The sequence below is a fragment of the Trematomus bernacchii genome, unplaced genomic scaffold (genome assembly GCF_902827165.1).
Source record: "Trematomus bernacchii unplaced genomic scaffold, fTreBer1.1, whole genome shotgun sequence".
NCBI lineage: Eukaryota > Metazoa > Chordata > Actinopteri > Perciformes > Nototheniidae > Trematomus > Trematomus bernacchii.
The window spans coordinates 1123624-1140705 of NW_022987732.1; positions in this window are offsets into that span (position 1 = coordinate 1123624).

A 17082-nucleotide genomic window follows, 5' to 3' on the forward strand; every position below is an offset into this window, starting at 1 on the left:
TCTATTTTAGTATACCTCAACAATGTAATTATGATCAGTGGAAATGGCCATGACATGGGCCCTTTAACAAGTAAACTAGCTGTTCACACTATTCCTAATATTATCCATAAATATTAGCAGATTCTATTTATTTTTTAAAACATATTGATGTAAATACATACACATATCGGTATGTTGTATAAATATTGCAAATCAAGACCTTTATTCACTACTTATTACCAAAAATCGTAGTTCTATCTCCGGTAATCATGCATTCATATGTCCCGCCACGAACTTCCGGGGAACTATTGACTCTCCCTGAACCACGTGACGATCAAGCATTTTGGACTTCCGCTGTCGTAACTCTTCTATCTATCAAATCAAATCAAATCAGGTTTTATTTATATAGCACATTTAAAAGCGATTATTGGTCGAGCCAAAGTGCTGTACATGTAATAAAAACACATTACTACAATCACAATAAACGACAATAAGTTACAACAGATATATATAAAAAACAAAATTAAAATAAAAACACAAGGAAAAGTCAGGAGTCGTGCTCCGCTCTAACTAGAAAGCCAGAGAGAAGAAGTGTGTTTTTAGAGTGGATTTAAAAACCCCTAGGGTCTGGGCCGACCTCACATGGAGGGGCAGAGTGTTCCAGAGCCTAGGGCCAGCTGCTGCGAAGGCTCGGTGCCCTCTGGTTTTAAGCCTGGTCCTGGGCACTACCAGCAGCAGCTGGTCAGCAGACCTTAAAGGTCTGGCTGGGGTGTAGCGCTCGAGGATATATATATGGCGCTCGTGAAAACTACGCTTGGATGATGGGTTAGTAGACTAAAACCTTTAGGAATCCAAAGTACAACATATAATAGTACAGTACCCTGTATCAAGATTGATGCAAAACAAGTGACATTTGACCTTTTTAGAGAGATTTAGCAAAAAAAAAACACTTCTGGGGTCATTTGGGTGGATTTTCCATATCTCTGGCCCCCCTTTGTCGATTTTGATGGTTGACACCTCTTTCTGACCGTTAGAGCCAATAGAATCAAAGGGGCATCCCCCCACACACACACATGGTAAAAAAAAGGTGGGGGCTTCGCGCATGCAGTTTTGCATCAGAGTGAACCTATACTCTAGCTCTGACATCTGGAAACGGAAAAGCCGTTTTATTGCTTATGGATTATCATAAATCATTTCAAAGGGACACAGACACATTGGATTAACCTATGGATTAACTTCAGCAGCGTTTCTATCGTTTTAATGCCATTGAAGACCACTTTTGACCAAACTACGACACAGGTAAGCCATGTTAGCGTTTTTAGCTACCTAGCGCCACATGTTTTGATGTCTGTTTTTGTTTATAAAGTCGCAAGTTCGTATCATTGAGTAATAATGTATGTACCCATCGATTCTGTGTCACCTCACCATGTGAATCCATGTGTTGGATGTGCAGAAAAGATAAATAATAAGGTTTTGTGAGTGATATTCGGTGCAGTAATCTGTTAGCATTTTTCGCTTGTTGCTAATTCAGAGGCTCAGCGTTAGCATTGTGGGTTTTATTTTGAAAAAAAAAAAAAAATGATCAGTTAGATGAGTTTCTTCCCGTTACATGGATATAAAACATTCATAGTTTATTAAATGAACATGCCCTCAGACACTGTTTCCTGCAAGAGGTTGCGGGAGGGCCCCGGTACCGGGGTCTCTCGGGCCAAACAGGTTAACGAATATTTGTAACATGTTGTGCATTTTTTATAAGGACCATAATCAAAGCAACAAAAATGGGAACAAAGTCAATAATATCAATGAAGTTGTACATGTTGTTAGACAATTTGCTCAAAAAACAATGTAGTATACTCCCATGCACATGAACCCAGTTCTAGTCAGCAGATCAAGGTTCCAGTAGTTATCTAACGACACACTGATGAACAACAGTTTAATTTAAGCAGGATTTAGTTTATCACATTGACATATATATATTACATTGGCGAGCCGTCAGGGCCCTCTAGGCCCTCTGTGAGGGCCTAAGATATTCTAAAAAATAATATTTAAAAACATTTAAAAAATATATATTATTTTTAAATATATATTTTTTTAATATTATTTTTGTTATATTTTTCATTAGTTTTACCGAAAAAAAACTTGATTTAATTGTATTTAAAATAACATTTCCAAAGAAATAAATCCTTCGAATCTGCCTGTTCAGTCTCTGTTGAATGTGAAGTGAAGAAGCTCGTCTGGCCCTCTCTGCGATTCACAGAGGGCCCGCTATAGTAACTGAACGAGAGAGTAATGTCAAATGACAGTACAATTGACCAATCATATCTTCCCTCTAAATGGGTGGGTTTTATTATCGCGGACTTTATGACAAGTTCCGCCCGCTGTGAAACTTTTCTTGTTTCCATACCAACAACAACTTCCTGTCAACAGTGTGAACTCGCCTTCAAAATAAAAGCATGCCAAATTCAACTTAAGACATACAACTGCAACGAAAGTAACAAACACAATGCAATATCATTTTCAATGTCAAAGAACACAAATTGGGTTCACAAGTGTTGTTTTGTGTGGTAGAGGGTCGCTGTCATTGATGCGTTTTGCACCCTGGGTCGTTGTTTTGATATTCCGCTGAAGTATACACTGTGACGTAATAACTCTTTTTTTTTCTTTTTTTCGAGGGAATTGGTGGGGGTCAGAGGGCCTAGGTATAAAGCTCACGGCTCGCCACTGATATATTATATATATATATTGTCTCATAGCTACAAATGCAAGATACATATATGTTTATATGATGCTGTGTGGGAAAAGTACTCAGATCTTCTTCTTAAGTAAAAGTAGAAGTAGCAGAGTGTAGGAAAATAGTTAAAGTCCTGCATGCAAAATATTTATATATTTATTTACACTGAGACGCACACACAGTGGCGGTGACCCTGGAATGAGATCACAGCGACACAAACACTGACACAGCACACGGGTGCAAACAAAGGCAATTTAATGTTGCGCCCTTAGAGATAAGGATCGGTGTACAAACACAGAGGAGCCGCTCGATCCCTCACAATGGCACTGTGACCTTTCAGAGAAACATTCCTCACACACAGTGTATGCCACTGTATGGCTGGGGTAGGCTACAGCCATACCAAGAAATGGCTTAGCCCCACCATGAAAAATGATGTTAAAGTAAGCAAATTAAATAAAATAATAAGCAAAATGCTAAATGTTGAGAACACGGATTGCGAAAATATACGGGTCGTGTCCACAACACACAAACTGATCCTGCTGTAACAACAAGTACACGTTACTGATGCAATATGGTTGAGACCATTCGGGGTTATGCTAGAAGAGGGGTGCAAGGAATAGTCTAAGTAGTGGGGGAGTTTTATACACCAAAGGTGTGGAAATTCTCTGGCGTTATAAAATCAGCGCGGCCGCGGTCAGATCAAAATGCCTCCGAATGCAATTTGAATAGACCTACAGCCAATCAGAGCAACGCAACGTTGGGTCTGCGTCATGCCTTATTGATTGAGATCAGTCGAAACCGCCATTCAGTATCCCCATTGGATCTTCAACGTGTACTATCATACGTCACGTTCACAGTGATCCCTTTTTATTTACTACAAGACAAATGTGCCGTTTTATTTCATACAGTTCCATTTTGATTGAGACAGGGAAATAATCGAAACCTCACGCGTGGCGTTTCACTGTCAAAGGGGGAAATATAGCGTGTATGTAATTACATTCAAATACTGACTTGAGCACCACCACTGTATGGGTTAGCCCTACCATAGATTACCCAACAAAAATACTCTGGCGCCGCCACTGCTCACACACAGAAACAGCAGAGATGATGTGCGGCTGCTCGGGCAAGCCAGTCTCATGGCATTTCGTGTTATAGTCACGACATTTAATCTATTGATTCGTGTTCACCAACACGATTTTCCCCTTTTTTCGTGTCACACAGAACGATTTTAAAAGCAATGTATTTCTATTGGTAGTGTGTTTCGTGCCTGCAACACGTCTTTTTGTCCGGTCGGGTCTTGGAAGACCGGAAGCTATGTGGTTCATAAAAAACAACACACTCTCACTCCATAAACGTCCAGGAGCAACGCTTGGTCAGGGTCCCGAGGCGTGCAGTTTGGACGCGCCGAGGCTCCTTCAGCTTCATAAACACGCAAATAGCTTTCAACTAATTGCAATGTATTCCCATCTGCGGCGGGATTTGACGCTCATGGAAGCACGGCATTCGTTTGTGTCGGAGGCTGTTAAAGGCAATGTGACCGTCCATTCCCATTGGATAACGGAGAATTGTACACCCAGAAGTAAGTATTCCCCTTACTGTCGATTGATTTGACAGTGATATCTCCACTACTCATCAACTCAAAAACACCAGATTATCCTTGTTAATTAAACGACATTGATAAGTTTTAGTGTGTGTACAATGCTTTTGTCACGTTTTCCCCTTCAATTCTGAGAAACAAGTAGTTTTCTATGAGTTTTGGATGGCCGAAGACATTACATTACCCACAATCCTCTGTAGCAACCATAGACTGTATATTGCAACAGGCAACAGCTTTGGTTCAATCGGTTAATTTACAAACTCTTCAACTACAACCGTACTGTAGTTATATTTAGAAGTTTAGAAGTTAGAAGGCCTCACGAAATACTTTAATGTAAATTTAAATTTAAATGTGAAGGAATGTGTATATATTAACTGTGGGTTTTTCTCATACTGATATTCCGCTATGCACGCTGGGATTTGGTGTTTATGCGATGTGAAATCCGAAAACATTTAAAAGAAATTAAATAATACATTATTCCGAGTGTGCTTGCATTTCTCTTTGAAAGTCATCACATAATGGCATTGTAATACACGTTTCGGCTGCATTAAATATGACATATCTGCCGTAGTTAACTCTGTTTATAGAGCCCTGATGAGAAGACTTCTAGACAAACAGGAACTGCCGTCAAAACTGAAAACTTGACGTGGATCTTAAATATATCAGCAATTAAACAACATCTTACATTTCTTTTCACACAATGCGTCTCCTTGCAGTAACAACACTAATTCGGCTGACTTTTATATTTGATCCAATTGGTAGGTAGGCTGTATTTACGCCATAACGGTGCACAGCTGATAGAAAGGGACACCTACTGGTTAAAGCACGTTATTGCATTTTATAATTTTATAAAATTATGTAGTGTATATAGAGTAATGATGTAGAGTATATAGTGTAATGATGTAGAGTATATAGAGTAATGATGTAGAGTATATAGTGTAATGATGTAGAGTATATAGAGTAATGATGTAGAGTATATAGTGTAATGATGTAGTGTATATAGAGTAATGATGTAGAGTATATAGGGTAATGATGTAGTGTATATAGTGTAATGATGTAGAGTATATAGTGTAATGATGTAGAGTATATAGAGTAATGATGTAGAGTATATAGTGTAATGATGTAGTGTATATAGAGTAATGATGTAGAGTATATAGGGTAATGATGTAGAGTATATAGTGTAATGATGTAGAGTATATAGAGTAATGATGTAGTGTATATAGAGTAATGATGTAGAGTATATAGAGTAATGATGTAGTGTATATAGAGTAATGATGTAGAGTATATAGGGTAATGATGTAGTGTATATAGTGTAATGATGTAGAGTATATAGAGTAATGATGTAGAGTATATAGAGTAATGATGTAGTGTATATAGAGTAATGATGTAGTGTATATAGAGTAATGATGTAGAGTATATAGAGTAATGATGTAGTGTATATAGAGTAATGATGTAGAGTATATAGAGTAATGATGTAGAGTATATAGAGTAATGATGTAGAGTATATAGAGTAATGATGTAGTGTATATAGAGTAATGATGTAGTGTATATAGAGTAATGATGTAGAGTATATAGTGTAATGATGTAGTGTATATAGAGTAATGATGTAGAGTATATAGGGTAATGATGTAGTGTATATAGTGTAATGATGTAGAGTATATAGAGTAATGATGTAGAGTATATAGAGTAATGATGTAGAGTATATAGTGTAATGATGTAGAGTATATAGAGTAATGATGTAGAGTATATAGGGTAATGATGTAGTGTATATAGATAATGATGTAGAGTATATAGAGTAATGATGTAGTGTATATAGTGTAATGATGTAGAGTATATAGAGTAAAGATGTAGAGTATATAGGGTAATGATGTAGTGTATATAGTGTAATGATGTAGAGTATATAGTGTAATGATGTAGTGTTTATAGTGTAATGATGTAGTGTTTATAGTGTAATGATGTAGTGTATATAGTTAAAGATGTAGTGTTTATAGTGTAATGATGTAGAGTATATAGACAGGGGTACCCGGAAGAATCAAATGGGCAGTGACGTATCTCCAACGAGGCGTTTTGGGGAGGTATTTTCTGTGTTAGAGTTTTACTCGCTACAGGGTGTACTTTCAGGGTTTTGACTCTGCACACCGTTTACATGCATAAAAACCTTCATAACACACAAGGGGACGGGTAATAACCGGAAAAGCATGACATGGGAGCTTTAAGCATCAATGCATCAGTAATAATTAGGGGTGGGAATCACCAGGCTCCCCACGATACGATACTATCGCGATACTTAAGCCACGATACGATAGTATTGCGATTCTACGATATGCTAAGTATTGCGATACGATATATTGTGATATTGCAAATCACATGCTTCATATCCATGTTCGTCTTCCCTTCCTGGTTAAAAAATATATTTGCAATATGAATAGTTTATGTAAATAACACAATTTGTGTTATTAGAACCTGAAAAGGAGATGGCATTGTTTTTGTTACTTTCATTGCAATTGTATACATGTCTTAACGTAACTTCCTGTTTTATATACGACCATCTTTCGGAGGGATATGCTACAGTTTCTATAAATGAAACCAGAGGAGACTGTGAAGTCCACCGTAGACGGACCACTTTTGGACAAAATGTACTCTCCATTAAAGGCAGCTCATTCTGGAATAGCCTCCCAACTGAGATACGGGATTGTCCCACTCTCAATAGTTTTAAAGGTCAACTCAGAGAATGGTTGAGAAACAAACAGACGTGCAATCACCGCTAAATGCACTTTAACACAAGGGTATCTCCTCTTGCACTTTAGGTAGCTCTTGTATCTTCTCTTGCACTTTACATGTCGTAGCTGCTACATTGTACTGCCATGTGGTAAATGCTTGTATATGCTGCTCTTGCTCTTTCTGCATATCATGTATTTATGTTTTTTTTTATATAAATGTCAGGTTCTTATATGTTGTATGTGAGGGACTATGGATGGAAATTAGCTCAAAGCTCAAATCCAGCATATTTACATTTGAAGCATTATTTGTTTAAAGTGTTCATCAATGTGCATTGTCCCTGTTCAAATAAACGATTAAATGAAATGAAATGAAAAAAGAAAAGAAAAAAAAAAGTTAATATAATAAAATATCGATACTTGCCATCCGTGTATCGATACAATATCGCCACGCAAAGTATCGCGATACTATGCTGTATCGATTATTTCCCCCACCCCTCGCAATAATATTCCAGAAAGTAATACATACTGTAATTGTAGCAGCTAAATTATAAAGAAATAAAACAGAAAATGAACTCCAAACTAAAACTGCCACTGAAGAACCGGCTAGCAAATGTTACGCAGGGAAAAATATCCAAAGTTCAAGCGAGAATGTCGTTTTCGGAAGTTTATGCCAAGAATCCAATATCATGCAGTACAATATTGGGTTTTCCAATCTTGCCCCTTTTGCTTTTTATTTACATTTAGCAAAAACGGTAAGAAAAATAATGTTAAACAATGAAATAAATTAACTGAATTGCTCCAACAATAATGTATAATCCATACTATCAAAGGTGCTACTCAAACATTTACTTACTTGATGTACATTTGACTGATAATGCTTTTGTAAATACATGTGGGTAAATGTTTAAATGCAAGGCTTTAATTTATTATAGAGCATTTTAAATGTTTAAATAAGTAAAACATACGAGTACTTCTTTCATCACTGCTTAATAATGGTGTTACTGGACAACTTCTGATTAAATTGGACCATTACAACATTAATTTGCACAAACTTGTTTTTTAGACAAGCATAGATTTTAGCTTGATGGTAATTACTCTGGATTTAAATGCATCAACCATTAAATGTGTTTGACCAAAATGTGTGAAAAATAGCATAAAACAGCTTCAGTAAAAACTTTAACTCTGGTAAAAAACATTGCAGTGAATGACCCCTGATTATATCTCTGCACATGGAAAGTTGAAAACATACCAAAAATTCTACAAAAAAACAACAGAATTCGTTAATAACAAAAAGGCTTAGTTACAATTTATTTTTGCTTAATGTGCACAATCAACTTCTCTGTTCTAGTGTGTTTCAACATTTTGAAAACTCTACTTCTCTGTTTTTCTCTCTGAAGAAACACAATCCAACCCTGCAGTTTACTGGTTTCAACAACTCAGATTTTATTTCCTTCTCAAATTCCTTTTCGGGTGACTGACAATAAAGACGCTGCACAAATTCTTCAGACTGACACTGTTGCAATGTTATTGTCTTCTTAGCTGTACAAGTTGTACCCAAAAACATTGGCATCATACCTGAGTGACAGTAAGTTAGAAACAAGGAAGCATTTCCTGCTTCCTTGATGCTCCGAAATCACTGGCATCAGACCCAAGAGGTTAGGAACAAGTTGCCGTGTCAATCAAATTCTGCTGCTTCTTCTTGGCTTCCTCAATTCTCTCAAATGGAATTTGTACCTTATTTCTGTTGTGTTATCTTTTCCAAACTCACTGTTTTAATCAACAGTTGGTCAATTCTATTCAAACCATGAGTAGTTGCGTCAGGAGAATAACCTTAGAAAGTCATCCACACATATGTACTAAATAGTTTGGATGGTTTGATGATTATTTGATACCTCAGACCCTGACTGACTTACCTTCTGGACAATCATGTCTTGCATACTGTTCCAGATAATACATTTATTTGGACCAATATTTACCTTTTTCAGTTCCCCCTGCTGGAGTTGGGAGGGCTGTTAACTTATTCCGGCAAATTACTCAGACCTACTAATTGACCTAACAACATTTATTGAGTGCATTTAGTTTACTGCTTGGCTCAGATCCACCAACGATGAAGAACCACGTTCAATTAACTGCTGTTTCAATTCAGACGACCCGCTAAATCTGTTTAAGCAATCCTGAAGGATTTGGGTATCAGTAATGAGGTGTGGCCCTACCTAAGTGTGAGAGTGGCAGATGTGCATTTCTTACCTTTCAAGCAGGAGAGGAGAGCGCAGATTTCTTTTAAGTTGTCCCAATCCAAAGGGTGGGATCAGTTTATTTGAAGAAAAAGTGGTCCACACTTGTACAGGGTTTTTAACTTCTCTCGTTAAAACATGACAATCATGCAGAATATTTCATGCTGTGGTCAATTACTAATAGGAAACCTCAGTTCACAGTCTTACATTTATTATACTAAATTGTAACTTCAACTGCCCAATTCAGTTGTGATATTAAAATATCCCGACAGAATTTAGAGGCATCTCCTCATAAAAGGTTGGTGATAAAAACAACATTCAAACTTTCATTCAACAAATCGATTCACATCAATTCCACACCTATTCCCGCATGAATTCGGAGGAATTTCCTCACAGGTGGCTGGGTTATAATCATTCAACACACAATTCATCAGCATTCAACAAAGAAATTCGAGAGATATATACCAAGTTTGAGAGAACCTTACAGAGGAAAAACCCAGCTCCCAGGGAGAGAGCTTTACCGAGGAGAGAGCTACAAATCTCAACCTGTCGTACAATGGACAGCTTCCCCCCCCCATCTATGTATATACTCGCATTTTAGACTCTGTTACTAACTGTATATCTGTAGACTTGGTACAGTATGTCTTAAATGTCCGGTTAGGATGTATTAGAACGAAATCTAAAATGAAAATTGTAAATAAGCCATCTGTATGTAAAAAACCAACTGTATGTAAATTGTAAATAAGCCATCTGTATGTCAAATATGTCTTATATGTCTTAAATGATATGATGAATTGGAAATGGGGGACCCTGATGTAAACAAGACGAAAGTCTTTCTCTGGTCTGCATCCCCTTAACAATTGTATGTTTTGAGCTGTACTGTACTGTACCCAATATACAAGCTGTTAATAAACTTTTCATTCAATCAATCAATCAAAGAGATATATACCAAGTTTGAGAGAACCTTACAGAGGAAAAACCCAGCTCCCAGGGAGAGAGCTTTACCGAGGAGAGAGCTACCAGGGGAAAACCCCCCTCTCTCGAGTTTGCTCCCTCTCAGCCAGTGTTTTTATGCTCAAAACAGGAAAGAAAAACCTAAAGACACCTCCTCCATACCCATATTTGTGGAAACTGGGCATGTCCTCTAGTGTGCAGGACTTGCAAAATATTATTCTCGGCTATGGAATAAACACATTTTTGGGGCCTTGGTATTTCTCCAAAAAGTCAGGAGAAAGCAGATTCTGTTGAACATTGTGGTTCCTTAGTGTAGCATTGATTATCAGTACATTGCTCTCTTAATACATTCATAGAATCATAATAAATCATAATGCAATCTCCGAGTCTGGAAAAATGACCAGAGCCAGCTTAATGCCACAGTCTGCTGCCCTGGGACCGAGTGTTGCACAGTCTGGGAAACGTTTATTAAATCAGCTGCTGTAACCTTGTCTCTTCGGTAATACCCTTTTGGTTTCAGGAAGAATGAATCCATAGATTGATATTTTCTTTGTGTTGCTTCAAAAGATGCAATTGAAAAATAATTCTGGCAAATCTCACAAAAGATGTCTGGGAATCTCCCTCCACACCCATGAGTTAATACATAGTTTATGTTGATTGATTGACATCTGAAACAGCCAACACAGCTCTCTTGTTTCCTGTGAAGTCCCACACAAAGCGGGACACCTGGTCAGCCCACCACCACAGTATGAGTTTACAAAAAGGATTTTAGGTATCTAATCTGTGAAGATGCCCAAGCTGTATCAGTTTAAAAAAAGTAATCTCCACAGATTCCTTTCCGTATGTCAGAAGGAAAAGTCTGCACACAATTCTTTAGACTGAAACTATTGCAATGGTATTGTTATCTGAACTGCAAAAGCTGCACCCAAAAACCTTGGCATCATACTTGAGAGGTTATGGACAATTTCCCTGTGTAGCAAACAATGTCATCTCTCGCAAATTATGTTAGTTTAGTTTAGTGTTTTTGTCTTTGTCTAGTGATTTTCCCCTTTATCTTTTAATAGTAACCTTCCCTCTCGTTTCAGATACTCTGACCTCCTTTCCTTGTGTGTCTCCCACACCTGTGATTGTCGACCCCGCCCCTGATTGTTTCCACCTGTTCCCCATTACCTGGTGTATTTATTGTCCTCATTGAAGTGATTTTGTTTTGTTAGTGTTTTTCCTCATTAAGAGTGACTTTGTTTTGTATCTGTTTTTCCTCGTTAAGAGTCATTTAGTTTTTTGACCTCTGTAGAAGAGCTTTGGTTTGAAATAAACCTTTTTTGTTAAAACCTGTGTGAGTCGTGCATTTGAGTTCAAACCCGTTTATTCAGTCGTAACAGTACGAACTGGCCAAAACATGAACTCAGCCGACTCTGAACAGCTGAAATCAGCGCTTCGCTCTCAGGCAGGCCGCCTCGCTCAACAGGAGGATCATTTAACGGCCATCCAGCAGGGAATATCGCACGTCACAGACAGCCAGAGGGAGTTCGAGTCATCTGTAACAAACCAGATTAACCACCTGGCGGAGCAGGTTCACCACCTGCTCACTCACCTCAAGGCTGAGCCCTCACCCCCACCTCCGGCCGGACCCGAAGCGAATGTGGACCCGGCGCCCGCTTCCCACACCGTGTCAATCCGTCTGGCTCCGCCTGAGAAGTTTTCCGGGGAATCCCATGACTGCCGTCCCTTTCTGGTGAATTGCAGCCTACATTATAGTCAACTTCCGACAGCCTTTCCCACAGAGCGATCCAAGGTGGCTTTTATGATTTCCCATCTCACCGGACGAGCGGCGGCGTGGGCTACGGCTGAATGGTCACGTGACTCGCCGATATGCGAGTCTTTGGGACAGTTTACGGACTCCCTGACGAACATTTTTGACCACACATCCCCAGGCAGAGAAGCAGCTCGGGTCCTTTACAAGTTAAGTCAAGGAAGACGCAGTGTGTCAGACTACGCAGTGGAATTTCGCACCATTGCGGCCGATAGTGGCTGGAATTCTTCTGCTTTGTTCGATGCCTTCATTAATGGACTTTCTGACCCTATTAAGGATCAGCTGGCGCCCTTGGAGCTGCCTGTGGAACTAGACTCGGTCATTGCCATGTCCATTAGGATTGATGACAGACTTGCTGAGAGGAAACGGGAGAAGGACAGGGTTGCACTACCCTATTTCCACCCTAGAGGGCACCCCTACTCTTCTCACTCTCAGGAGACTGCCATGCCACGTTCCTCTTTCCTTCCATCCCAGAGGTCAGCGTCTCCCAACAAGGCCGAGGAGCCAATGCAGCTGGGACGTGCCAAGCTGTCTACGGAGGAGCGGCGGCGCCGCCTGCTGGAGGGAAGATGTTTTTACTGCGGCCAAGAAGGTCATCTTTGCTCTGGATGCCCGGTAAAAGACGGGGCTCACCAGTGAAAGGGAGGGCACTGGTGAGCCGTCTTTCTACGGCAGATTCTCCTTCCCGCAAGTTGACCAACATAAAGGTAATCTGCCATGGAATAAGTAACTCTCAAAAAGTGTTAATTGACTCTGGGGCTGACGAAAGCCTGATGGATTGGGGATTAGCACATGAACTGAGACTTAAAACTGAACTTTTGTCGTCCCCTTTGAAAGCCAATGCTCTGGATGGCAAACTTCTATTTCATGTCACACACAAGACCGAATCTGTCACTATCATGATTGATGATCATTGTGAACTCATGTCGTTTCACCTGTTTAATTCTGCTCAACATCCTCTCATCCTAGGTTTTCCCTGGCTAACCAAGCATAACCCCTATGTTGATTGGCGGTCAGGTAAAATTAAGGGGTGGGGGCAGGAGTGTTCACAGGATTGTTTTAAGTGTTTGCGAAACATGGCAGTTGGAGGGGTTTCTGGGGAACGTAGTACCGATCGGGTTACTAATACTCAAACCCCAGATTTAACTTCTGTTCCTCCCTGTTACAATGACCTGGCCAAGGTATTTTGTAAAGTGCACGCCACCTCCCTTCCTCCTCATAGGCCGTATGATTGTGCCATCAATCTGTTACCTGGGGCTCCAATTCCGAAGGGTAGGTTATACTCCATCTCGGGTCCTGAGAAGGAGGCTATGAAGGAGTACATTGACACCTCTCTTCGTGCAGGTCTGATCCGCCCGTCTTCCTCCCCGGCTGGGGCAGGTTTTTTCTTTGTGGGAAAAAAGGACGGATCCCTTAGGCCATGCATTGATTATTCTCCTTTAAATGACATTACAGTAAAGAACAGGTATCCGCTCCCCCTCATGGCTACTGCTTTTGAACAACTTCAAGACTCTAACATTTTTACCAAGTTAGACTTGCGTAATGCCTACCATCTGGTGTGAATTCGTGAGGGGGATGAGTGGAAGACCGGTTTTAACACACCCACAGGGCACTATGAGTATCTCGTCATGCCATTTGGTCTCACCAATGCTCCAGGAGTTTTTCAAGCTCTCATCAACGATGTTTTAAGGGAGTTTTTAAACCGTTTTGTGTTTGTATATCTTGACGATATTTTAATATACTCACCTGACAAAGACTCTCATGTTCACCATGTACGTCAGGTCCTCCAAAAACTCCTGGAGAACAAACTGTATGTGAAGGCAGAGAAATGTGAGTTTCATGCTAAAACTGTATCCTTCCTAGGGTTTATCATAGCTCCTGGTCTGATCCAGATGGACCCGGCCAAACTCAGTGCGGTGGCTAAGTGGCCTACGCCAGACAACCGCAAGGGGGTGCAACGTTTTCTGGGCTTCGCGATCTTTTACAGGCGCTTCATCAGAAGTTTCAGTGCCATTGCTTCTCCCCTTCATGTTCTCACGTCCCCTCAGGTGCCTTTTGTGTGGTCTCCTCAGGCCGAGGAGGCTTTCCGCCGTCTCAAGGAGAGGTTCACCTCAGCCCCCATCCTCATCATCCCCGACCCAACTCGTCAGTTCGTGGTGGAGGTTGATGCCTCAAATGAAGGGGTGAGGGCTGTCCTGTCACAGCAGTCCAAGGAAGACAACAAACTTCATCCCTGCGCCTTTCTCTCCAAGAAACTCTCCTCTGCAGAGCGGAACTACGACGTGGGGAACCGTGAGTTGTTGGCGGTAAAGATTGCTCTGGAGGAATGGAGACATTGGTTGGAGGGGCCTCAGCTTCCTTTTATAGTATGGACCGACCACAAGAATCTTGAGTACATTAGGAAGGCTAAAAGACTAAATTCTCGCCAATCAAGATGGTCTCTGTTTTTTAACCGTTTTAACTTCACTCTGTCTTACAGGCCGGGGTCCCAGAACGCCAAGCCGGATGCCCTGTCCCGTTTGTTTGACCCCGAGCCGGTTGCCAAGAAGCCTGAATCCATCCTGCCACTGAACCGTGTGGTAGGGGCGGTCACTTGGCAAATAGAATCTGTGGTTAAGCAAGCTAACGGTGAGAGCCCGGCACCTAGTGGTTGTCCGCCAAACCGTCTGTTTGTGCCTGTTACTGTACGTCCACAGGTCGTCCATTGGGCTCACTCATCGCTGCTCACCTGCCATCCTGGGATCAAGAGGACCATATTCTTTATCAAGCAACGTTTTTGGTGGAGATCCATAGAGCGAGAGGTCCGAGAGTATGTGGAGGCCTCTCCTGTCTGCGCCCGCAACAAGACATCCTCCAGGGCACAGATGGGGCTGCTCCGGCCGCTCCCGGTTCCCAGCCGACCCTGGTCTGAGATTTCCGTGGATTTCGTCACGGGGCTCCCGGTGTCAGAAGGTAACTCCACCGTACTCACGGTGGTGGACCGTTTTTCTAAGATGGTTCATTATATTGCCTTACCCAAGCTGCCGTCTGCCAAAGAGACGGCAGAGATCATGATGACGCATGTGTTCCGTATCCATGGTTTCCCCAAAGATATTGTCTCAGACCGGGGTCCGCAGTTCATCTCACGCTTCTGGAGGGAGTTCTGCAACCTCATCGGGGCGTCGGTGAGCCTGTCATCCGGGTACCATCCGGAGTCCAATGGCCAGACCGAACGCCTTAATCAGGAATTAGAAACTGGGCTCCGCTGCCTCATCTCCCAGAATCCTTCCTGCTGGAGCAGGCATCTCACATGGGTAGAGTACGCCCACAACACGCTCCCCACGGCCCCTACTGGGTTGACTCCCTTCCAGGCTGCCTATGGGTATCAACCTCCTACCTTCCCGGATCTCGAGAAGGAAGTCACAGTCCCGTCCGCCCACGCCCTGGTTCGGCGTTGTCACCGGATCTGGTCCGCCACCCGCAGGGCTCTTCTTAGGAGTGGAGAACACATGAAGGTGGCGGCAGATCGGAAGCATCGTCCTGCTCCGGAATACAGACCCGGCCAGAGGGTCTGGCTCTCTACCAGGGATCTTCCCCTTCATGTGGTGTCACAAAAATTGGCACCTAGGTTCGTAGGCCCATTCCCAGTGACCAAAGTCATTAACCCGGTCTCTGTCCGTCTTCGTCTACCCAGGTCTCTGAGGGTTCATCCCACTTTCCATGTGGGACGACTGAAGCCGGTAAAGGAAAGCCCCATGGTTCCCGCAGCCAAACCCCCTCCTCCCTCCCGAATGCTCGACGGCGGCCTGGTCTATACGATCAAGCGCCTGTTGGCGGTCCGGAACAGAGGCAAAGGGAGACAGTTCCTGGTTGACTGGGAGGGTTATGGACCAGAAGAACGCTCCTGGATCCCATCAAGATTTGTCGAGGATCAGACTCTCATTAATGACTTTTTTCGCCAGCACCCTCAGGTTCCTGGGCTGTCAGGAGTCGGCCCTAAAGGGGGGAGTACTGTCATCTCTCGCAAATTATGTTAGTTTAGTTTAGTGTCTTTGTCTAGTGATTTTCCCCTTTATCTTTTAATAGTAACCTTCCCTCTCGTTTCAGATACTCTGACCTCCTTTCCTTGTGTGTCTCCCACACCTGTGATTGTCGACCCCGCCCCTGATTGTTTCCACCTGTTCCCCATTACCTGGTGTATTTATTGTCCTCGTCTCCCTTTGTCCTGTGCCAGTTCGTTTCGTTTCCTGTGACTAACCACAAGTGTATCATGCCAGGTAAAATCTCAAGCAGAGCTTTGAGCCACGTCTTGTTTTCTGAGAATTTAGTTATCTATGCTCCTAGTGTTTTTTCCTCATTGAAGTGATTTTGTTTTGTTAGTGTTTTTCCTCATTAAGAGTGACTTTGTTTTGTATCTGTTTTTCCTCGTTAAGAGTCATTTAGTTTTTTGACCTCTGTAGAAGAGCTTTGGTTTGAAATAAACCTTTTTTGTTAAAACCTGTGTGAGTCGTGCATTTGAGTTCAAACCCGTTTATTCAGTCGTAACAAACAATCAGTGGCGAGCCGCAACTTTTATACATATATCTGTTAATGCTATAGCCAAACTTAAGGAGCAGATTCCATCAATACTTAACTCGATAGCATGTCTGCATGTAAGGGAGGAAACTTATACAAAATGTACACCATCCCAAATTGATCATGTTGTTGATAGTGCTACAGATGCCCTGCGAATAAAATTAGACTCTGTTGCTCCTATGAAAAAGAAGAAAATAAAACAACATAGACTAGCTCCATGGCATAATGCCGAAACCCGCAAAATAAAGCAAAAGTCGAGACAACTTGAAAGGATATGGCGTTCCACTAAACTTGAAGAATCTCGTTTAATTTGGCATATTACTTTCAATGAATATAAGAAAGCACTGCGTAAAGCAAGAGCAGCTTACTACTCTTCATTAATAGATGAGAATAAGAATAATGCAAGATTTCTTTTCAGCACTGTAGCCAGGCTGACAGAGAGCCACAGCTCGATTGAGCCTTCTATTCCCATAGCACTCAGTAGTAATGATTTTGTGCTT